The sequence below is a fragment of the Tenrec ecaudatus genome, chromosome 2 (genome assembly GCF_050624435.1).
Source record: "Tenrec ecaudatus isolate mTenEca1 chromosome 2, mTenEca1.hap1, whole genome shotgun sequence".
NCBI classification, from domain to species: Eukaryota; Metazoa; Chordata; class Mammalia; order Afrosoricida; family Tenrecidae; genus Tenrec; species Tenrec ecaudatus.
Genome location: NC_134531.1, coordinates 187,483,601 through 187,508,205, shown reverse-complemented (window position 1 = coordinate 187,508,205; position 24,605 = coordinate 187,483,601). Strand labels below are relative to the sequence as shown.

The following is a 24,605-nucleotide window of genomic DNA, read 5'->3' as shown; positions in this document are numbered from 1 at the left end:
GCGAGTGGTGATACTGGGAGAGTAGAGGGTGAGTCGGTTGGAAAGGGGGAACCGATTACAAGGATCTACATGTGACCTCCTCTCTGGGGGATGGGCAACAGAAAAGGGGGTGCAGGGAGACGCTGGATAGGGCAAGATATGACAAAATAATAATTGATAAATTATCAAGGGCTCATGAGGGAGGGGGGAAAAGGGAGGGAGGGGGAAAAAGAGGACTTGATGCAAAGGGCTTAAGTGGAGAGCAAATGCTTTGAAAATGATGAGGGCAAAGAATATACACATGTGCTTTACACAATTGATGTATGTATGGATTGTGATAAGAGTTGTATGAGTCCCTAATAAAATGGTGGGGTTTTTTTAAAGAATTTAAAAAAAAAAAAGAAGGACTATCGTATGGTCATTCAGGCAATTCTCCTTTCTTCTGCTGGCCGCTTGGAACACAGACATGATGCCTGGACCTGAGCCGCCATCTCAAAGCACGAGGCAACAAGAGAACAAAGCTAGAAAGAGGCACTGTCGCGCTATGAGACCCTCCCTGGGGTGGCTCTCTCTAGACACGTACTTCTCCATGAAAGCAGAATGCGTTTGTCTCATTGGAGCCAATGTTATCTGCAGGGAGCCTCGGGGAGGGGGCTTCTGTCATACCGCTCAGCTGACAAAGCCATGGCTTTAGCTTTGGCTAAAGATACAATGCTGCTCGCCTGAGGTTTGAGGAGAAACACTCCGGGACTCCGGCTGATGACTCGTTGTCCTTACTGGCCCGGGCCGCCGCTGTTCGCAGCCCTGCCGGACTCCTCCTTATTGGGCAGCACAGGGAAAGAGATGGACAGAGTCTGGGGAGGAAGGTAGGCTCTGACTGGTGTCAGAGAGCCGGCTGCCAAATGTCTTATTCTGAAAAGGGAACAGCTTTCACATGGGCAAGAGGGAAGGACTGCTTGTTCCCTCTGGAAAGTTCTATTAAAAAGACCAACCCAGACACACTTCAGTATTAATGGGAAATTCCTCCCGTTGTTTATGAAATCATTTTAGAGTTGATTTTAAAAGGAGAGGGGAGACAGAGAGAAAGCCGTTTGTTAGCTCAACAGAGCCCAGACAATTATTTATAGATGCCTCCGAGTGGCTTGTTTTAACGTGGAGCGGCTGTCCGAAAGGACTCCACTCTGACACCGGTTAGCAACCCCTGGCACTAAGACTAAATTTATGAATGTCTTTTATGAGAGGCAACACACTAGACAAACAGCCCCACAAGCCGTCCTTCACGTCGAACCCCAGAACAAAGACAGTCAGATTCATCATGTGTCCGGGGCAGGCCAGGCGCCAAGCTGAGCAGACCTCACTGGGTGGGCGCTTCCTCTCCGCTGATGGGATTTCTCTGGGCACTACCACGGTGGCAACCAGATGCTGGGTTCTTTCCTCCATGTTTCTGATGTGTTCTGGAAGCTAAATATCTCCTTCCAGGAGAACATTTGCTTTTTTAAAAATGGGGGGAAAGCAGGAAGATCTCCAAGCCCACCCTCCAGGGAACCAAACCAGAGCCCCAAGTAGGGTGCCACCTCCTAGGAGCTTGACTAGGACCCACCAACTCACCTGAACTTCAAGGAAGCTTACCGGCTCTGCATCGGTGCCTCGAGGCCCGGAGTTTCACAATGCTCAGCCATGGTTAGGTCTTTTTATTTGATGTCTTCTGTTTCAAGATGCATCTTACTGTGGTGAGGAGCCCTGGTGCGTAGTGGGTGTACTCATTGGATGGCGAACCAACTGAGGGGTCAGCAGTTCAAATCCACCAGCCACTCCACATGAGACAGATGAGGCTTTCTACTCCTGTAAAGAGTTAAAATCACTTAGGAAACCCACAGGGCAGTTCTACCCTGTCCTACAGGGTCATTATGAGTCACTATTGACTCAATAGCAGTGAGTTTGGATTGTGTGTGGATGTGTTCTTTGTTTTTTCCCTATGTGTTTATCTTCTATTGATTCTGTCTCTCTGGACCAGTCAAAGAAAAAAACAAAACCAAAACCAAAAACCAGAGTGCTGTCCAGTCAGCTCCAGCCCACACAGTGCCATCGATGTCAGGATAGGACTGTACTGTGTCCGTCCAACCGTCGGGATTTCAGTGCCTGCATTCTCTGAAGTGCATCGCCAGCCCTTTCTTCTGAGGCACCCCTGCCTGTCTGTTAGCAGCCGGGTGCTAATCCTTTGCACCATGCAGGACTGCTTCCTCTCAAGACCCCTGCCTCGTGCAGCTTCGGGGGACTTCCCTTCTTGCTATGGACAGGACTCACAGAGAAGGCCCACCACACATCAGGACCACAGTGCACTCTGCAAACAGGCTGTGTGGAATGTAAGAACCCTGGTGGCGGAGTGGTTATGCATTGAGCTGTGAACCATGGGTTCAGCAGTTTGAAAGAGGCAGCTGTTCCATAGGTCAGCAGTTCAAATCCACTAGCCACTCCACAGGAAAAAGATGAGGTGTTCTACTCCGGTAGAGCTCGTCTCAGAAACCCACCTGGGGTAATTTGACCCTGTTCTGTAAGGTCCCTCTGAGTTGGCATCAGCTCTGCGGCAGTGAGTTTGCTGTGTGGGGTTTGCTCAGCAAAGCCTGACTTCCAAAACAGTTCGCTTGCTGCTGCCGCTGCCCAGCGTGTGGGAAATTCCAAGCTCAGCCATCCCTTGTTTTAGGCTGTTGGAGAGCGTGATGTCCCTGCAGCAGTAGGATGGGTGGGAAACAGTCCGGCTCTCGGATTTATAGATGACTTGAGAAATAAAGGGAGGAGATATTTTTAGATTTATTCTCTCTGCTCCATAGCAGAATTCATAACTCTGAAAATAAGTTATCTAGCAAAAGGTTTCTCCATGTTGTTTCTTGTCATTATGGGGGGGAAAAAGTAATGAGTTCATTTTAGGAAATTTGGACGAGGAGTTCAAAGGAAAACTTCAGGCTTCTGCTGAGCATCCAAATCCAGTTATTCCTGGCATGCTGGACCGCTGCCTCCGAGCTTCCTTTCCAATCTTGAGACTTTTTTTTTTATTCTATGCTGAAATTACATTTGTTTTGTTTTAAAATATGTGTCTTAGTTAACTGCTGCTGCTGTAACAGAGAAGCCACACAATGGGTGGCTTGTGCAGTCAGAAATGTATCATCTCACAGTTCAAACGACTATTAGTCTAAATTCAGGGTCCTGGCTTAGGTGAAGTTGGGCATTGGCCATTTCACAGTGTTAACTAGTACCCCTACACTCCACCCCAATGCCCCAGAAATGGCCCTTACCATCTTACCTCCTGTCGTCCACATCCTCCCTCAGGCCTGGCATAGGAGAGCTACAGCCAGAGCCACAATAGCAATAAATGCCCCAGCAAAAGAGCGCCCAAGGCCAAGCTTTCCCAAGAGGGACCAGAACACAGTACACCATGTGGAAGGCAAATAATTAAGCCAGTTAGAGGCCAGGTCAATGAATAGAACCATTTGTTTGAAACAGAGAATTGGAGGGTAGGGAGGGGCGGGTGGAGAGTTCCTACCTCCCCCAACACACACACACACACACACACACAAAACATACGGATTGGCCCCCAGGGATCCTCTGGACAAGGAGGTCCAGTGTAACCCAATTCCACAGCTGCAATGCTGCACCAGCTCCAAACAGTGCTCCTTTAGGGGTCGTCTCCCTCATGGGCAGGAAACTGAAGTCGTTGCTCTTCAAGGTCCACGAATCGGCAAGAAGTAGTTAGCCATGCCCACAAAGAAAGAAGTCTTTCCTAAGAGATCAGGCAGTCTGATCAGGCTTTGGGAGGAGATGTGAGGAGTAAGGGCCAGTTACATCACACACGGTTACACCAGCCGAGACTGGTCCCCGCTGTCTAGTAGGCACGCCCAGGCTAGTTGGCTGGGGTGACTTTCCATAACAGGTCCGCATCTGACAATGTCAACATTTCTCCACATGCTCCCATTGACTCTTCACCCCCAGCCATCATGGCTATCCAACTAGCAAGACAAACATTACTGGAAACAGTAGGGGTGCAACGACGGAGAAGCGAGAGCTGTTCACATGGGTAAATCATGAAAGTTCAGCAAAATGCATGCCTGTGGTGGGAGATGCTATAAAAGGGGCCCTGCCTGGGGCTGAGCCCAGGCTTGCAAAACCAGGGGGGGCCCTCTGAAGAAGTAGGCCAGTGTAACCCAGTTCTGGAACTGCAGTGCCCCGCAAGCTGGAAACCGGGGTTCTTTAAAATGTGTCTAGTTTAGGTCTAAAGGCTCTGTGACATTCCTGCAGTTATTATTAACTTCTGGCAAATCCTCTCTCCCCAACAAAAAAATAAATAAATAAAAATCGCAGCCTTGGGAACTCCATCAGGCAGTTCCCCTCTCTCCTGTAGGGTTCTATGACTTGGTATTCACTTGGCAATGGATTTGTTCGTTTTGTCGTGTGTGTGTGTGTGTGTGTGTGTGTGTGTGTGTGTGTGTGTGTGTTGGTCGCTTTGATAGGTCAAACCAAGATTCAACCTCAGGCAGAATGGCTCCAGAGCTACACTTTATAATACACAGGCATGGGCAACTCATTCTCCCCTTTAACGTTATGTAAATATAAACAACATGAAAAGAACAGCATTGAAAAGTCCCACACTCATTCCCATGCCTGTTTACTTAGCTCTCGCCAACCCCTCATAAGCAAATGATCACTGGATCAGGGTTTGTGAGGGAGAAAGAGGGGGCCTACTACTCCCATAAAGAGTCACAGGCTCAGAAGCCCATGGGGCAGTTCGACCCTGTTCTAGAGGTCACTATGAGTTGGCATTGATTCAATGGCAGTGAGCTTGGAGCTTGGATCAATGTTCACCCTATTGTAATTGGATTTAAATATATGCTTACACTGGATTCAATGTTTTTCTGTGTGCCTTTGAGTCAATTCCAACTCATAGTGACCCTAAACATCACAGTAGAAATAACCCACCACGGAGTTTCTGACACTTAAGTCTTTATGAGAGCAGCCCACCAGGTCTTTGCTCTCATTGGATCAGCTAATGGTTAAGTCCAATGCTTAACCATTGCACCACCAGGGCCTCTTACTAGGTTAAATAGTGTCCCTCCAAAATCCGTGTTACTGAAAAAGGCCAGGCTTGGTGGCAGCGCTGGGACTATGGTCCTTAGTTTCCTTCACATCTGGAATTAAACTCCACCTCCATTTAGCCAAGCCACAGGCAGATTGGTAAGGCGAGCAATAGCTCTAGAGAGGTTTAGAATAGACAACCACAAGGGTAAAGTAAAGAAGGCAGGAAGGGTGGGCAAGAAGGAAGAATCCAAAAATCAGCATCCACTGTCAGTCAATTGTGCCTCACAGCCACCCAAGTGGACAGAATAGAAGTTCCCCTGTGGGTGCCCGAGACTGTACTCTTTACAGGAGTAGAAGACCTCATCTTTCATCCCAAAGGACCGCTGATGGTTTTGAACAACTGGCCTTGCAGCTAGTGCAGTGAAAATGAGAAACGCAGGGAGAAAGGGATAGGACATTGTAGGGACTCAATCAATGAGAGGAACGCAAGGCATAGGAATTATTGAATAGATCCTGATCTCCTCCATAAACTGTCACCTGACTAAGAGTTAAAGTTAGTAAAGAACAAAAAGAATGCATGTGAAGTAAGAGCTGCAGAAGGTGACCTGTTTGGAAACGGAGCCCTTTGCAGATATATTTAGGTAAGAGGAGGCCATCTCCAATGAGGGTGGGTCTTACCTAAATCACGAACTGGTGTTCCTTTAAAAAGAGAAAACACACACACATACCCACACACCCATTTGAGAATACCATGTGAAACTGTTGTTGTTGTTGTTGTTGTTGACAGCCCACGGAGACCGCGGGGGGAGGTATAGAACTCCCAACCTGTAATCTTCACAGGAGCAGATCACCAGGTCTTTTTCTCTCAGAGCCACGGTGTGGGTTCAAACTGCCAACCAGGTGAGGAGAGAGGCAGGAATAGGAGCGATGGGTCCACAAGCCAAGGAATACCACAGATCGTTGGAAATAGTCAGCGACCAGAAGAGGCCCAGAGGGATCTTTTCCTAGATTCTTCAGAGGGAGAATGGTCCTGCAGACACCTTGATGTGAGGTGTCTGGTCTCCAGAGCTGTGAGACAGTTGATTCCTGTTGCTTGTGGTAATTTGCTCCAGCAGGTACAGGGAATTAATACAATACCTTTCGCTCTCTCCTTTGTTACACTGAAGATGTCAGAAGTGAAAGGTGATCTGCACCTGGAGAACTTCCCACCTCGGCACCTACAGAGCTTCTTTTGCAGCCCTCTTCCATAGGTCTCACACTTTGACCTGTGAATCCAGCTTCAGCAATGATGGGGTCTTTGAATTTCTGGAAACAAATGTCTCTCTCTGCTACCCATCTGTCGATTTGCCATCCTGTGGTGGCTGGCACAGTGCGGTGGTACTAGAAGCTGTGTTGCCCATGCTGAAAGTACCAGCAGGTTCACACGGGGTGAATAGGTTTCAGCAAAACTCCCAGACCAAGGCAGACTAGGAAGAAAGGTCTGGGGTCTCCGAATGAAAATGAAAACCTGTGCATCGCAATCAAACACGGTTTGAGTTGCTTGCTTGGGACAAGACGTCAGGAGGGATCAACCAGTGGAGAAGGGCATCGTGTTGGGTAAAGAAGCATGCCAGCAAGGGCAAAGGAGACCCTTGGTGCGTTGGATTAGCACAGTAGCCTCAACAAGGGACCTTGACGTTCAGAAACTATGCACACTGGGCAACATTTTGTCCTGTTGTACATGGACCATAGTGAGTCAGGGACCACTCAGTGGCAGCTATCAACTCTATCTACTCAATACACTGCAGCTCCTGGTGACAAACTCTGCCATGCCCACTTCTACCCCAGCACCAGCCACCATGGAGCACAAGCCCCGGGACTGGATAGTCATTGTCTGCCCAGGTAACAGTGGCTGGTCCAGCTGACCAAGACTTTGCTGCTGGCTCTGGTGGGAGAGTCTGCCCCTTGTCCTGGGTTGCCATACTGGAAGGTTGTATCCTTGGAGCTGATCTCAGCTATTTTCCCACCACGTGGAGGAAGTCACTCAATCAATAGCAGAGCAGGATGTGGGGGAGGTTCAGAGAGAAGACAAACAGCAACTTAGTCCTGCCTTTAGACCCACCCCTCACTCTGAAGTGGGAGTTGAAGTTGCATTTCTGTTGGAGCGGGAGAAGCATCACTGGCATTGAGCTCGGTTAAGTCCAAGAACCTCAGGAAAGGGAGGTGGTGGTGAAGAGCACGCATTCTAGACTCAGGCAGGCTGGCTGCAGATTCTGACGCCACCACTCGGATGCAGCCTTGAGGAAGCCCTCCTACCTTTCCAGTCCCGATTCCGTACCTCTTTTGCTGCTGTGAGTTGTCATTTAGTCAGCTGTGACTTTATGTATCACAGAGCAAAGCCTTGCTCAAGCTTGTGCTAGCTTCAAGACCATTGGTATGTCTGCCTTTAAGCCAGGGGGGACTCATCTTCCCACACATATTAGACAATAATCTATGATGCTACATGGGGTTCTCAGCGGCTTCCTTTTGGAAGTAGCTCACCAGGCCTTTCCTCCTTTTCTGCATTAGGCTGGAAACGCCACTGAAATCTGTCCCCCATGGGTGACCCTGCTGGTATTTAAAGCACCAGTGACATAGCTTCTGACATCACAGCAACACATAAGACCCCACAGTCCAGCAAACGGACAGATGAGTGGTGGATCCATCTGTAGGCTAACATCACTTAATGAGTTGATATACATCGAATGTGTAGCTTTATACATGGACCACGCCAAATGAATACTATTATTTTAATCTATTTGTCCACATGTCACGGATGCCATGGCCACGGTCACCAGCTCCATATTCATCTTCCACTCCCATCTTTCCTCCCTCAGACCAGTTTTGTCACACATTTGAGTTGGAACCAAACTCACTGCCATTGAATTGATGTTGACTCATAAGGACCCCGTAAGACTGGGTAGAACCGCTCCTGCGAGTTTCCCAGACTGTAACTCTTTACAGGAATAAAAGGTCTCCCCTTTCTCCTTTGGAGCAGCTGGTGGTTTTGAACTGCTGACCTTGTAGTTAGCAGCCTAACATGTAACCACTATACCCCCAACACTCAGCATTCAAAAATTTCCCGTGAAGAGACTGCAATCGACAGAGGTTAAGGCTGGACAAACTAGCACACAAAATACAGTTTCAAAGGAGAGACACTAAAGTAGAGCAAACATTCAAGAAAGAGATGGAAATGTCAGGCTTCCACAAAGAAGTCTAGAATTTCTTTCTTTCCTCTCCAAGAATAATCTTTCATCAGAGTCTCTCAAGAGAGTTTCTCCAGTAACAAAAACAGAAGAGAGTGAAAGAAAGGAGGGAATGGAGGAATGAGGGAGAGAGAGAGAAAGAGAGGACACCCTTACTGCTGCCCCAGACTCCGCAGGCCTTTCTCCCAGTTGGCACGCCCTTTCCTGGACCTCCAGGCAGGCTGCACTCAGTCACGTGTTTTGCTAGAAGCAGCAGAAGGGGTTCTCATCAGTATACTGGGACCCTTGAAAACTTGAAGAGCATGGTAAGTCCTGATGAAAGGGATGGGGGAGAAAAGGTGTCGGTGCAAGTGGGTGAGGGCCGTTTGTCTCCTGCATCTCTTAAAGTCTACTCACCCACTGCCGGCAAGAAGATTCCGACACTTAGTGACCTGCCTGGCGTTTCCAAGGCTGAAAATCATAGGAGCAGAGAGCCTCAGATTTTTCCCAGGAATCAAAGTCTATCCACTTTATGTGAGTGTTTTCGATGATTTCTTGTTTTGCTTTGTTTAATGGGAACTTGAAGAACGTGGATGATCACCGTGTATGCAGTGGAGCCTACCTTAGACAGTTTTATAAGTGGCTACACATAACCTTCCAGCGAAAGATGAGGCTACCTCGTTCCATCAAGAGTTACAGGCTAGGAAACCTACAGGGTCCATGCCATCGTGTCCGATGGAGTCAGTGTGAGTGGGAATTGACTTGATGGCAGGGAGGGGTTTGGTAGATGGCTTCAGGATGTTGGATAAAGAACCATAGCAAGAATTTTTAAATTAAATTTCATTTTAGAGTAGTTTGATGTTTATAAAAAATGTACAGAAAGTATATAGTTGCCATCTATCCTTTCTCAGCTCCCACAGTTCTCCCTATTATTAATAGCCTGTATTCATGTGGTGCATTTGTTGCAAGTGATTAACCAATACATCATTATTAACTGAAATCTAGAGTTCACATTGGGGTGCACTCTGTGGTGTTAAGCTCAATGGGTTTTGACAGATGCTTAACGTCATGTCTCTACCAGGACGATGTCCTTCAGAAGTGTTCCACTGTTGGGAGGAAAGTGCCCTGTGCTCTGCCCATGCATTTCCCTGCCGTCTCCCAGCTGCTTCTGACCTGCTGCCAACTATGGATCTTTCATGGCTTCCATAGACTAGGATTTCAGAATGTCAGAGAGTTGGAGCCATGAGCCATGTGGTCCTTCCAGACTAGCTTCTTTCACTTACCAATGTGTATTTGAGGTTCCTCCATGTCTTCTGGTGACGTGAAAGCTCATTTGTTTTCATCATTGAATCATATTCCACTGCATATGTGTTCCATTTGGTTTGTCTATTCACCTCTAAGGGCATCTTGGTTACTTCCTTTTTAAAAAAAATTATAGACTACTTACATATACTATGTAAGTTATATACCACTGTATAACTACAATATAAGTTACATGCTATAAACCTCCATACACCACAGCAAGATTTGGGGCCCCGTATCTTTAAAGGAGAGGATTAATGCAACAACAGAAAGACCATGAGCAAGATGGACTGACACCATGCTCCTGACAGTGGGCTCAGACCTGGCGACTGGAGCGTGGACGGCACAAGCCAGGCAGTGGTTCTTTCTGCGGTGCACCCAGTCGCCATGATGGGAGCTGATTCGATAACACCTATGGACAAAATATTTGAATACCTTTGGAGTGTTTTTAGAATAGTTCTTGTTTCATTCACCTCTGTAACCAGGAAAGCAGAGTTAGTTGATTGGAATCATGACTTTTGAGACTCGCTGGCAAAACAGTTGCCGACAAGTAGACCTGAGGATATGATTGGTGCAGGGATGTCACCAGGAATCTCTGTGTGCACTGTCAGGCTGACCAATAAACAAGGCATGCACGGGCTGACTGGAACTCACTTCTTAATCTGTAGTGAGTCGTTTACAGGTTTTCACCACGTCAAAGATTCGGCTTCTAGGTCCAGCTGGCGTTGGTCGCTCTCCCAGCCCACAGCCCTGCCTGCAGAGCAGCTTATTTTCCCAGGTACAATCCCTTCTAGGGGTGGAGGACCTGGAAAGTATGTCAAGCAGTCTCCTTTGTGCTTACTTACAAATCAGTAGTGAACCATTTCACAGGGGTCCAGCCAAAGAGTCGGTGGTTCAAATATACCAGCTACTCTACGGCGGAGAAGGATGTGACCCTGTGGTTAGCAGGTCAAAGCAGAACCTACTAACCACCAGACTTGCTAAGACACATACATCTTCCAATCTGTGCACCAAACCTAAAGCCATCAAACTCATGGCCATCAAGTCAATGCTGACTCATAGCAACCCCCTGTGGGTTTCTGAGACTGTAACTCTTTAGGGGAGTAGAAAGCCCCATCTTTTTCCCAAGGAGCTGCTGGTGGGTTTAAAGCGCTAACCAGGTAGCATGCCCCCTAACGCGTAACCACTACTCCAACAGGGCTCCTTTAACTATATGTACACATGTACTTAATTAAACACAATGCATGCATGACCTAGAACACTTGTTACTTTGGCTTGTTAGGGTATGTGGAGTATTGTGTTTCATCAAATATCTTTATTAATAATGAATTACTATTTGGTTATTATTGAGAGTCTAGATGTCAACATATACACCAACTCAGTAATTTTTACACGTACAATTAGATGACGTTGATTAAGAAAATTCTTCAAGCTATGTAGCCATTCGCCCCTCCTTTTCGGAGCACCTGTTCTTCCATGAATGTTCACTCCTTCCTCTCAGTGTCTACGTGATCTCGCAAGGAGCTGTGGTCGATCTGACGCCACATGGGTCCTCTTCAAGGGCCACAAGGCTCCCGGCAGATATTCTTCATGAGTCCAACTATTGTTTGGCTTAAAAAGACTTCAGGGAATGTTTTTGTTTTAAGTTTTAAAGATTATTGTTTCAGGGTGAATTGGTTTTTGTTTATTCATTTGTATATGTCATATACAAATCGTCGATTAAAACATGAATACCATAAAAGCGCCAACTCTAAATGAATCAGAACAAAAAGCCATTATTCTGGAGCTGGCTCTGTCCCCAGGTGGCCCCATGTGTCACAGAGAAGAACTGCTCCATAGGTACAGAGCAGCTCACTACCGAGAGACACCCAACAGAGAGCCCGACAGGCCTTTCTTACCCGGCATTTGTGGGTGCTTCTAACCACTCATCTTTTGGTTAGCAGTCAAGGTCAAACCGTCTATGCGCCCCAGGGTCCTTTTAATAAACCTGTGCATAACTGAATCTGTCTTTTTTCATTTAGGAAGGACTTCCATCTTGGGTTGATGATATGTAGTATTGTCAATGAACTAAACTTGTGAATTTTGAACTCTCTGTTAAGTTGTTGTTGTTGCTGTTGTTGGTTCCGACTCAGAACAAAACGCGCACCAGTCCTGCCTCGTCCTCACAATTGCTATGTCTGAGCCCCTGGTTGTAGTCCTTGTGTCAGTCCATCTCGTGGGAGACCTTCCTCTTCCTCACTGCCTCCCTACTTTAACACCCAGGATGTCCTGCTCCAGCGACTGGTCTCTCCTGACAACAGGTCCAAAGTGTGTCAGATGAAGGCTTGCCATCCGTGCCTCAAAGGAGCACTGTGATGGGGTTTTTCCCAAGACAGACCAGTTTTTCCTTTTAGCACTCCACGATACTTTGGAGGCCTCTCCAGTCCTCTCCAGCACCACCATTCAACCGCATGGATTCCCCTTCAGTCTCCCTTATTCACTGTCTGACTTTCACATGTATTGGAGACAACTGAAAAGACCAGGGCTTGGGTCAGGCACACCTTGGTCATCAAAGTATCATCCTGAATTTCAACACTTCAAAGAGATCTTCTTTTAAGTTAGGGGCATGTACCCCAGATATTGAAAACGTGGATTTTTGAGTGGTGGTTTATGCAGATGGCACTATGTGCTTTTTTTTTAAGTCCATGCCAATTTTAGAACTCAGAAGAGTTTACACAAAACTCTGGCTTTCAGGTGTCCTTTGAATCCTCACTCGACAGCCTCTCCCAGCCGCTCTGACTCACTGGTCCTTGCAAACATCTGAGATCTTGACTCCTGAAGCAGGTCTTGCTAAATTGATTGTGAACTTTTCATTCATGGCCAATGCACTCACCCACAGTCTGTCAATGGAGCTATAATGCTGAATAGGCTTACTGAATCTTCCAGACTAAAATGAACGAGGAAGAGGGCCAAATGTTCTACTTCTGAAAATCAGTACAAGTCCCCAGGTGAATGGAAGTCAGGAAAAAGGCCTCTCGTTGAACAGGCATCTGGAGACTTATCATCGTGTGTGTATATACAGCACTTCTTTTTGGGTAATATATTGGTTTTTTCCCCTAGATGAAACTATATTTACTAGGGTTTTTTTTAATCCCTGATGATCTAAAGCATTCTTAAAGTAATAAGTTTAATGAATACAGACATGAAGAGAAAGAAAGCAAAAATGACCCGAAACATCTTTGAACAGGAAAAATCTCTGTTCATTTTGATAAATTTACTTCAAAACCTTTCGTAAAAGCATATTTTCAGAAACCTATGGTTACATCCCACTGCCCTCAAGTCGATTCCAACTCATAAAGAGTTTGTAAGGCCACAAATCTTTAAAAGAGTGGGACGCTTCATCTTTTTTCCCAAGCAGAATGTCTTTAACAAGCACCTGTGGAGGTCAGCATCCTCCACAGAATCTCAGGTCCAGGTGGGGAGGGAGAACATAGAGGGGCTCGCAGGATTTGGTTTCATCATCTTAACTCTGGAGAACTTCTATCTGTACTGAAGACTCTCAGCCACCAAGCCAACTTCCTAGTTTGGAGTTACTGACAAGCCATACACTTTCAGATATTTTCCATGAAGTGCTATTGTTTTTTAGTCCCGGGAAATAGTGCTGTCTCAGGGTGATGACATGGAAAGCCTACTCATGAGGGAGGCTTTATTTTCTCAGAAGTCACAGCTGTGCAGTTGGGGATCCATTCTCTGGTCCTTAGCTTCATGAAAGTTTTGATGGTGGAGATGATGATGAATACTTACCACAGTAAGAAAGAATACAAGGAGGCTTCAAAACATTAATGGAAAATCTCCACGATCTTTTCGTTCCTTTTTTTTTCCTCCCAAAAAATCACTTAATGGTGAGTTCCTATTTCAGAATTACAACAATTGTATGGACTTGGTATCAGATTCCTTTTTGTACAGATGAACAAGCTCTGTAGTAACTCAACTTATTTGATTCATATAATACATGTCAAAGCCAAGTTCAAATCCAGGGCTATTTCGGTCTGAAAATCAAGGATTCTCACTACTCACTTGCTATGGTTTTTTCTCTTCTGAAAAAAGGGAAGGGTTTGGTGAGATGACCTCAAAGGATGCTGTCAAGTCTAAACCCCACCGTCTATGGAAACCCAAGGGTTGTTGATGTCACTGAGTATAATGCAAGACCTTTGTCACAAACATGCTGTCCTAACCCACCTGATGGGAGCTGGACAAGGCGGTGCGCATGGAGGGTGGAAAGTTGACGTCACGAACATCTATATTTATTCTGTCCCAGAGTAGGAAGGGTGGAGCAGACAGTTCCTGTCCATGTTCCCTGATGCCAAGTAGGATTAAATTCATCATTTGATTCAGGAGTTTTTGTCATTTCTGCTTTCAACCACATCTTCTTAGCTAGTTGCTTTTTATAGACAAGGGAAGTGGGGTGTTTTCTGTAGGCAGTGCAGTTCCCAAGGCACTAGGGTCCAGTGAGACTTGGAAAGGACATTGGCCTGGAGGTGCCTCTTCGTGTTACTCTTGAACAGCCTCTCTTGGTAGAGAAGTCATCAGTCCCAGCCCTTGGCTGAGCAGAACTAGACTTAAGGGCCAATTTGAGATGGACTACTTTATTGCTAGGCCTATTTATTTGGGGGGGAGTTATGAGTTTGAAACCAGGGTCAGTCAAAGTGCTTAGTAAAGTACTCGGGATGAAAAGGTACCCCCTAACAGAAATTTCTGGAAACCCTTTGAGTACCAATGATATTGATTGTACTTTCCCACATTTTAAATTGATGTATAGCATGCATACATACATCATACATTAAGTATACCAATCTTAAATGTACAACTTGAATTTTTACAGATGTTTTCACTTGTACTAAAATCAAAAGTTAGAATATGTCCATCTTTCTAGAAGGTTCTTTAGTGCTCCCTTGTAGGTACTCTTTGCCTCTCCCCACTGAGGCTTTCTTCCATGAGGCCTTCCTTAGCACCTGAGTATTATTACTGTTGCCCCCATCCCATCCCACCACCTCCCCTTCCTCCTGCCCTTCTCTACTTTCTCCCTTTATCCTAACACTTAGTATCTTTTAATAGGTAGAATATTTTGCTTATTTGTTATATTTATTGTTTGCTCTCTGAACGCCCCCACAATGCATATTCATAAGAGCAGCATTGTGTGCCTATTTGGAACACCACTGTATCTCAAGTACAATATCTGAAACACACATCCAATATCATAAACACTTAGCAGAACCGGGAAAATCCACTGTGTGGTTGGATGAGCCCAGGGCAGGAATTGATCGGGTATGACGTAGATGAGAAAGGATGTTCTAACGTCACCAAAGGCAGGCTAGGCCACAGTCATTGCAGAGTGTGCTTTTTAATTTGAAAGAAGGAATGGAGGAATTGTCATCATTGATGGGGACATGGAGTAGATCAAAAGCTGTGTTCCCCCCAAATATTAGCAGTTTAACTGTGGAATGACTATGGCAGAAGGAAAGGCCATGATTGCCATGATTTCCACTCGTGTTGTTGTTGGGTCAAGAAGATTCCAATTCTAGACCAGAGCATGTACACAGGGGGAGACAAGAGACAAGAGCTCACCCACCCAAGGGGAGGGTATGGTTCATATCTCCCCAGGAGAGGTAGAGAAAGACCAGGCTTCAACCGGATGCACCAAGATGTGAATACAACATACCAGCATGTACCAGGGAACCAAGAGAAAGGTCTTCGGAGCTGACCCCAATCCCAACTATGTGGACACCACCCCAACCCCCAGAAGAATGCACTTCAGAGGACAGCACTGGGGCTACAGCTTGGGGAGAGGAGCATGTCGGATTAAAGCACATGGGAGAAATGAAAAGGGATGGAGAGGGAGGAGAGGACTTGCCAGCCCACCCAGCGCCAAGGACAATATTCCTTCTTGGAGCAGACAATGCACAGGGAGGACCGTAGAGCCAGCCCCACCACGGGACACTGTGTCCCTCACTAAACCATGGCATTGCAGGGGACAGCACTGATGACACAGTGCAGGAATAGTGCACAATCTGGTCCCATCGTGCTGGGGCGAGGCACTGAGGGCATACAGCAGAGCAGCAGGGGGAGCAAAGTGATGAAATCCCAGGGGAATTCCAAAAAACAGACTCTGGAGACAGAGTATGGAACCCCATCAGACTCGACAGGAAAACACTCATAAAGGCCAACAAACAGACCTTGAGCTATTTATAGGCTTTTCCATTATTGTCAATAGCTTTCTTTTTGTTATTATTTTGTTGTTATTGTTTTGTTGGTTTTGACTTCCTTTATTGTTTTATTTGGATTTGCCTGGTTTTTGCACTTATTAATGTATCTGCATGTCTATCTAGACAAGATAGGCAGGCTAAATAATTCAAAGATGAAAAGAATGGGACTGATGGTTCGCGTATATACAGGATAAGGGCAGGTGGGAAAAAGGAGGAGGGGAGACCAACCCAGGGACAAGGGAACAACAAGTGAATTAAAATCAATAGAAGAAAGGTCATAGGATGACTAGTGTGGTTTAATCAAGGGCAATGTGACAGCAAGGAATTACTAAACCCGAATGAAGGCTGAACATGATGGTGGGACAAAAGGAAAGTAAAAGGAAATAGAGGAAAGAACCAGGAGACAAAGGACATTTACAGAGGCATAAATACAGGTATGTACATATGTAAATTGATATATACCGAGAGGGGAAAACTATGTACTCATATCTGTATGCTAAGAATTAAGGTTGCAGATGGATGTTGGGTCTCAACTCAAGTACTCACTCAACACAAGAACACTTTGTTCTAACAATCCAGCATTCTGTGATGTTCACCTTCCCAACACGATGGCTGAAGACAAAATGGGTGCATAAGTAAATGTGATGAAGAACGCTGAGGGTGCCCGGCTATCAAAGATATAGCACCTGGGGTCTTAAAGGCTTGAAGATAAACAAGTGACCATCTAGCTCAGAAGAAACAAAGCCCACATGGAAGAAATGGAAAAAGCACACCAGCCTGTGTGATCATGAGGTGTCAATGGGATCAGGTATCAAGCATCTAAGACCCAGAACAAAACCATACCCAATATGAATTGTGGTGGAGAGGGGATGGAGTGGAGACCCAATGCCCATCTGTAGAGAATTGGACATCCCCTCATGGAGGGGTCACAGGGAAGAGATGAGCCAGTCAGGGTGCAGTACAGCATCAATGAAACACGCAACTTTCCTCTAGTTTTTTGGTGCTTACTTCACTCCACTATCATGACCTGAATTCTATCTTACAAATCGGATTAGATCAGAGCTTGCACACTGCTACTGATATGAGCCCACAACATAGGGAATCCAGGATAGATAAATCCCTCCGGGCCCACAAGCAGAGTAGAGATACCAGGCGCATTAGGGGAGGTGGGGGGAGAGAAATGGGAGGGAATAGATCACAAGGATCAAAATATAGAACCCCCTCCCAGGGGGGATGAATAAGTTAAAAGTGGGTGAGGTGCAACAGAGGACGATGTAAGATATGGAAATAATAATCTATAACTTATCAAGGGTTCGTGAGGGAGGGAGGGTGAAGAAGGGAGGGGGAAGAAATGAGGAGCTGATATCAGGGGCTCAAGTGGGAAGAGAATGCTTTTTAAATGATGTGCAAATATGTTTGACACACTGGATGAATGTATGGATCATGATAAGAGATGTAAGAGCCCCCAATAAAACTATTTTGGGGAATGAGAGAGAGAGAGAGAGAGAGAGAATTGTTCAAGACACATGCAACCCAGGGGCAGGAATGGGAATAGCAATACCAGATGGGGACGGAGAAGAGGGGAGGGGAGAAAGTTGGGAACCCATCATAATGATGGACACACAACCACACACACCCCTCCAGGGGTAGAACAAAGGAAACCATGGGGGAAGAGAGACAGTGGTCAGTGTGAAATATTAAAATAATAATAATTTATAATCTATCAAGGGGTCACTGGGGTGAGGGGGGAGAGATGAGCTGATACCAAAGGCTCAATAGAAAGTACCGTATATACTCGAATATAAGCCAACCCAAGTATAAGCCGAGGTACCTAATTATTACCTGGGAAACCAGAAAAAACTGATTGACTCAAATATAAGCCTAGGGTGGGAAATGCAGAATGTGAATTAACACAGAGACCAGAGGGGAGAGACGGAGCACAGCCACAGACACATCCTTACCAGTTCAGCTGCTGGCGTAAGTGAATCACTATGGTGCTTCTGCAAATTGGGGCCGTCCATGTCATAGGATGGCTCTGATTGGTTAGATGTGAGTGAACAAACATTCAAAGCCCTGCAGTGTCAGCGAGGCTTTGAATGAACAGTGGAGGAAGGCAATCACCTGTGAGACGTTACACCTCGCTGGGGTACCATTTTTGTGCTGAAAAACTCAGTTTCTACATGAGTATATATGGTAATTGTCTAGAAAAGAATGATGGCAACATATGTATAAATATACCTGATATAATTGATGTATGGATTGTAATAAGAATTGTAAGAACCATCAATAAAATGATCCAAACAAACAGAAAAAGAAGATTCCAATTGCTAGTCACCCTGAATGTACATCAGAATGAAACACTGCCCAGGGCAGCACCACACTCACAAATGTTGTTATAGTTGAGCTCATTGTTGCAGCTACTGTGGCAATGCGTCTATTTGAGGGTCTCCCGATTTTACATTGACCCTCTACCAAGCATGATGTGCTTTCCTGGAGACTGGTCTCCCTGATAACATCTACATCTTGCCATCTTCACTTCTAAGGAACATTCTGGCTATAACTCTCCCAAGACAGATTCGGTTGTTCTTTTGGCAGTCCATGGTACTTTCAATATTCCTGGCCAACATCATATTCCAAAGACATGAATTCTTTTGCCATCTTCTTTATTCATTGTACAACTTTGACCATGGTTTGAATCAGCCATGAATTAGTCCTCAAAGAGTCACCCTTGCTCTGTACTACTTGAAGGAGGACTTGTGCAGCCCATTGCTATAAGCCCTGGTGGCCTCACTGGCCGCTATCTGCAAGGTCAACAGTTTTATTCCACCAGCCACTCTCCAGGAGAAAGAGGAGGTTGGTTCCTACCATAAAGATCTGCAGCCCCCTCAGAAATCCCAGAAAGCAGTTCAACTTTGTCCTGCAGGATCACTATGAGACAGAACTTACTCGATGGCAGAGGGGGGTTTTGTTGCTGTGAGCTGAATTGATTGTGGATCCAAGTAAAATGAAATGCATGGCAAATTCAGGATTTCTCTGTTTGTCTTGATGCTGTCTATTGGTCTAGTTGTGAGGATGTGGGTTTTCTTGACATTGACTTGCAATCCTTACTGAAGGAAGCAGTCTTGAATTTTCATCAGTAAGAGCATCCTCACTCTCTCACTTTTCTTCCTCGCTTTCAGCCAGCAGGCTGTGCCATCTGCATATTGCAGGTTGTTAATGAGGCTCCCTCCAATCCTGATGCTGCATTCTTCTTCGTATCATTCAGTTTCTCAGATGATTTGCTCAGCATAAAGATTGACTAAATATAGTGAAAAGATACCACCCTGATTCTCACCTTTCCTGATTTTAAACCATGCTATCCCCTGTTCTGCTCCAACAACTGCTTCCTGGTCTATATACAGGTTCTTCATGAACACGATGAAGTGCTTTAAAGTTTCCATTCTTCCCCGTGTTACCCATAGTTTGTTATGATTCACACAATTGAATGCCTTTGCATCCTAAAAAAAGCACCAGCAAACATCTTTCTGGTATTCTCTGTTTGCTGCCAAGACCTACCCATTGCCAACAATGATATCTCTCCATCCACAGCCTTTTCTGAATCCAGCTTGAGGTTTTTGGCAGCTACCTGTCAGTTGCTTCAACCATTTTTTAAAATTATCTTCAGCAAAATTTTACTGGCATATGATATTAGTGATATTCTTCTGTAACACCTGAATTCTGTTGTGTCGTCTTCCTTTAGAATGGACACAAATATGGGTCTTTGCAAGTCAGCCGGTTAGGAGACTGTCTTCCAGATTTCAGTGGTTGCCTCCAGTGCTTCATTAGCTTGTTGAAACACGTCCATTGGTATTTCTTCAATTTACAGTCTCATTTTTGACTAATGTCTTCCATGCATCTTGGACTTCTTCCTTCTGTACCATTGGTTCTTGATTACATACTACAACTAGTTCTGTTTGGTTCAGTGACTCTGTATTCCTTCCCTCTGCCTCTGATGCTTCATTTGATCATTCAATGTTTAATTATTCCTCAAGAATCCTTCAATATTGCAACTTGAGGCTTGAATTTTCTTCTGCCAACTTGACATAAGTTGTGTTTGCTCTTCCTTTTGGACTTTCTAGCTTCAGTTCTTTACACATTTCACTATAATTCTCTTTGCCTTCTCAAGTTTCACTTTGAAATTTTTCTGTTCAGCTGTCTGACTCCATCATTTCTCCCACTCAAGTTACAGACTCTACACTTTAAGAGCAATTTTTAGAGTCTCTTTTGATATCCACTTTGGTCTGTTCTTTCTTGTATGTATTTCTTTCTGTCTTTTTGATGACATTTTGCTTTCTTCATGTATCATCTCCTTGTTGCCATCCCACAGCTCGTTAAGTTTTCTGTCATTAGTGTTCAGTATGCCAAATCTGCTGTCTAAATTCAGATGAAATATATTCATATTTAGGTCATATTGAGGCTCTTCTGAACTTGTTTTAATTTTCCTAAACTTCAACCTGAACTTAAATATGAACGACTGGTCGACTGTTCCAGAGTCCGTCCTGGCTGATGGTGTTGAGCTTCTCCATCAACACTTTCCTGGAAGCCATCAATTTGATTCCTGTGGATTACTTCTGGTGAGGTCCATGTGTACAGTCACAGTTTATGATGTTAAAAAAGGGTATTTGCCATGAAAAAGCCATTACTCTTGCAAAATTCAATCAAGCCATCAAGCTTAATTTCTATCACTGAGGCCATCTTTTCCAGCTACTGTTCCTTCCTCTGTGTTTCTGACTCTTGTATTCCGGTCACCATTAATTATCAATGTATACTGGTTGTTTGATCAATTTCAGACTGACGAAATCGGTAGAATCCTTTGATTTCTGCATCCTTGGCTTTAGTGGTCAATGCGCACATTTCAATAGTACTTGCATTAATTTGACTTCCTTGCATGTGTATAGACGTTTTCCTATCAGAAATATTGATTTGAAAAGTGCTTTGTGATGGTGACTGTGATGTCATTCTTCTTGAGTTGGCCATTCCCAGCATAGTGACTTTATGATTTAGTGACTCGATGGGACCGATGCCAGTCTGGTTCAGCACACCAATACTATATTTATGTTCATGTGTTTCATTTCATTTCTAATGACTTCTAATTTTCCTAGATTTATACTTTGCATCAATTATCCCAGATTATATTTCTTTATGGGAGCAGCCTCATCCTCCTGCAGCTGGTAGATTTGACCTTGTGGTTAGCAGCCAATGCCTAACCCACAGCACCACCAAGGCTCCTTTAGAACTACTACCATATGACCCAGAAATCCCACTCCCAGGTGTCTCCTCAGAAGACTTGAAAGCAGAGGCTCAAGTAGATCATTGTACAACAATGCTCATTGCCACGTCCTTCACAAGAGCCAAAAGATCGTCCATCAACAGATGAAAGGGAAAATAAAATGTGGTATGCCCTTAAACTGGACTATTACTCAATCCTAAAAAGAAGGGAAGTCCTGCTATGTGCTTACTACAATATCGGTGACATTTAACATTACGATGAATGAAATAAAACAGAATGAAATAAAACAGATGTATGATTTGACTTAAAGGGGTTGCCAAAGTAAGAGAGAAAGGAAACTTTAAAAAAAAACCAACTTTTTTTTTTTTGGGGGGGGGGAATAGTTTTAATCGTTCTTCTGAAATATCCCCCCAAGGGCTTCCAAGCATGATCTCTGCACACATCCACACATCGGGAGCGTCGGCAACAGAGTGCAGGCCCACAGCCAGGTAACCTGAGGACTGCAGGGCAAGCACACTGTCCTCCTGGTCAGCTCCCTCACAGAGTGCTCTCCAGGGTTGTCCTTGAAGCTCTTCTGTTCCAGGAAGTGCTTGGCACGCTTACTCTTCTGACTGGAGGGGAGGTATGTCACCTGGATGGTCGTTGGGGAGACTTCAGGAGATTGGGTAAGGTCTTTGGCTGCTGACTGGTGGTGTCGCTGAGAGCTCCCACTTCGTGCTTTGACCGCGGTGGCCAGCTCAGTCAGGGCCTCCTGATAGCGCAGGTACTCACTCTGGCCAAAGACCCCAGTCCCATAGCGGGCTGTCTCATAGCCATCCAGCAGGGTATCGATGAGGGCCTTGCGCACACCCTTGAAGGGAGTACTAGCATTCCGAAGATCAAGCAGGTAAGAGCGGAAATTCCTGCCTTACCTGCTTCATTGTGAAATGGCCTTCATTGTGAAATGGGATCTCAGCAGCGCGGATGGCATCCAGAGCTTTCATCCTGTGGAGATAGTTGTAGCGATTTTGATGTCCCTGGGTTTCCAGCTGTAGCAGTCTGACATCATCATCTGCAAGGAGCTGGGGCTCCTACTTGATATCCTGAACTCTGGAAAGTCGACTATCAATCTCTTCTTTCAGATCCTTGGGGGCATTGTGTCCCACAGGGACATGAGGTCCCCTCCGAGATTTCATTGCAAAGCGCATGATTTGCCTCTTCACAAAAATAAATAGCAGTACAAACACCAGGCTCCCGTAGGCCATCACCAGCACGACATTCACTCGGACAGCCAGTTACTACTGGACGCCATGGCCTTCCCACCCCACGCAGAGCTGCTCTGGTTTACCCCGTTGCCCTGACTCGTCAGCCGGGTTCAGCCGAAGCAACGGCGTCTGCGTTTCCGGGGGCTCCCCGGCCATTTCCTTACGGGGGCAGACTAAGCGAGCCCCCGCCTGAAAACATGGCGGCTTGCGGGGGGTGGGGAGCAAAAACACAACTTTTAAGTGAGTCTAAATTATTCGGTAGCATGTTTCTACCACTGTGACATATATGTGATAGTAGCTTCCACTCTGTGGACCAGACTGAAACAAGCAATCTACGGGGAGACATCCAAAAAAATGGAAATTTTTAAGCTATGTATTTCATTTTGTTTAACAAAGCAACCTCATCACCTTTAAAGTACTCTCTATTACACTTTATACATTTGTCAAATCTGTTGTTCCCATCTTGGAAACTTTTTTCAAACTGATGTTTGGATGGCACCTCCCTCATTTTTTTCTTCACCTCATCTACATGGTCAAATCACTGTCTTTTCATGTCTTCATTCGTAGAAACGAAAAGAAGCTGCACGGAGTGAGGTCAGGTGAGTATAGTGTGGGGGGCAAGAGAGCTGTGGGGGGCAAGAGAGGCATGCTGTTTTGGCCACAACTGGTGCACTGAGATGGCTGCATGAGCAGGTGCATTGTGTGGTGACAAAATCAGTCCCGCATCTGTCACAAAATAGGTCTTTTTTTGTCACATACTGTTTCATAATCTTTTCAGAACCTCTAACTAGAAAGCTTGATTAACAGTCTGACCTGGTGAAACGAACTCCAAATGCACTATCTCCCTCATATCACAACTGGTTTATTGGGGTACCTCCTTATATATCTATATCCATATTCATATGTAGATATGCAAACATGTAGAAATATATATGGATACTGATAGCGATTTTCTTTGGGGCTAGGTTTATGGAATTTGCACTTTATATTTTATATATTGTTTAAATTTTTAATTTTCCTATGAAGAACTTCTCTAATAATAATAATAAAATAAGTGAAATTCTATTTTGAAAAAATAAATAAAATGAACAAATGTATATACACTCACCAATAACCATTCTTCTCTAGAGTGAGGTCTCTCGCCAGATAGCTGAGATCCATGGCAATCCTGGCCCCAGCCTCCATAGTCAAGGACAGGTCATGAACATCGGGGGAGAATAAGAGCCCTTGTAGGGCTACAAACACGGGCCTGTGAATGCCTGGCCTTGGAGCCCCAGCTTAGCCCAGCCTTCTCTTCTAGTAACAGAGTGATGTTGTTCCTTAGGAAAGTTTCACACACTCAATACACGCTCACATTTAAAATACACACACACACAGCACCCCAGAGGTGAGAATGACCCAGGTCTGGTCAACACGAACAGCAGAGATTAGTTCAAGGGTGGACAGATGACCCACCCAGAGTTCCTCCCAGGGTCTGTGCCCGAGAGCAAACTGCTCTCTTTCCCACTGCCCATTAGTCTGCCCAGAGCTGCTGGCAGCCATCCTGACACTACAGGACAGAGCCAGCCTGAAGACAGAGCAACACAGAGAAAGCAGAGCCAAGAGACAGAGAGGCCCATGGTGTGCAGTGTGGACACCTAGGTGTAGCTGTACCTGAAGCCACCCCTACCCCTGCTATTTGGTTTAGTAAACTGGTTGTTCTTACACAGTCTTCTCAGATTCAGCTCATGAGGGACCCCTGAGATACAGACTTGGATAATGTCTAGACTGTTGTCCCCAGGGTCCTTTGCCAGAACACATGGGGTGGAGTTTTGTATGCCTCTTCCCTGGAGTGCCTTTTGCTGCTTCTGGTACACCTCTCCCCCTACATGCCATGTGTTTTTGTTTCCAAAAGCCTGGACCTTCCAGAATGCTCAGGAGTTGACATTCCTCTGGGGGTGGCTGTTGGGCACTGACTGAAGTGATGGGAGTTGGAAAACCCAGCCTGTGTGCACTCCTGAGTCTCCTGAGGGGCCTGGCTGAGGCTACCCTCCTTGGGACTCTTTATGACATCTCTCCCTTGTTTGGCTTTTCCCCCTTTGGGTCCTGCTTCTCCCATCCCTTACTGGTTGCCCCAGTGGGAGCATCTGCTTCATGAATCAACTACAACAAAATCCTCATCTGCACTAAGGAATACAACTTAAGAGACCAGATGTCAATAGGCGAGGCCAGGTGGGCTTGGAACTGCCTTACAAAGAGCAGAGGTTGGGGCGCATGTGGCTCATCCCCCACAGGTTGAGTGGCCATCACGCTCCAGGAG

General features: G+C 45.5%; 1 pseudogene; it reads right to left on the bottom strand.

Moving 5' to 3' along the window:
- Window positions 1–752: 752 nt before the first annotated feature.
- On the bottom strand, window positions 753–22,507 carry LOC142440219 (protein C1orf43 pseudogene; annotated as a pseudogene).
- Between the last annotated feature and the right edge of the window lie 2,098 nt (window positions 22,508–24,605).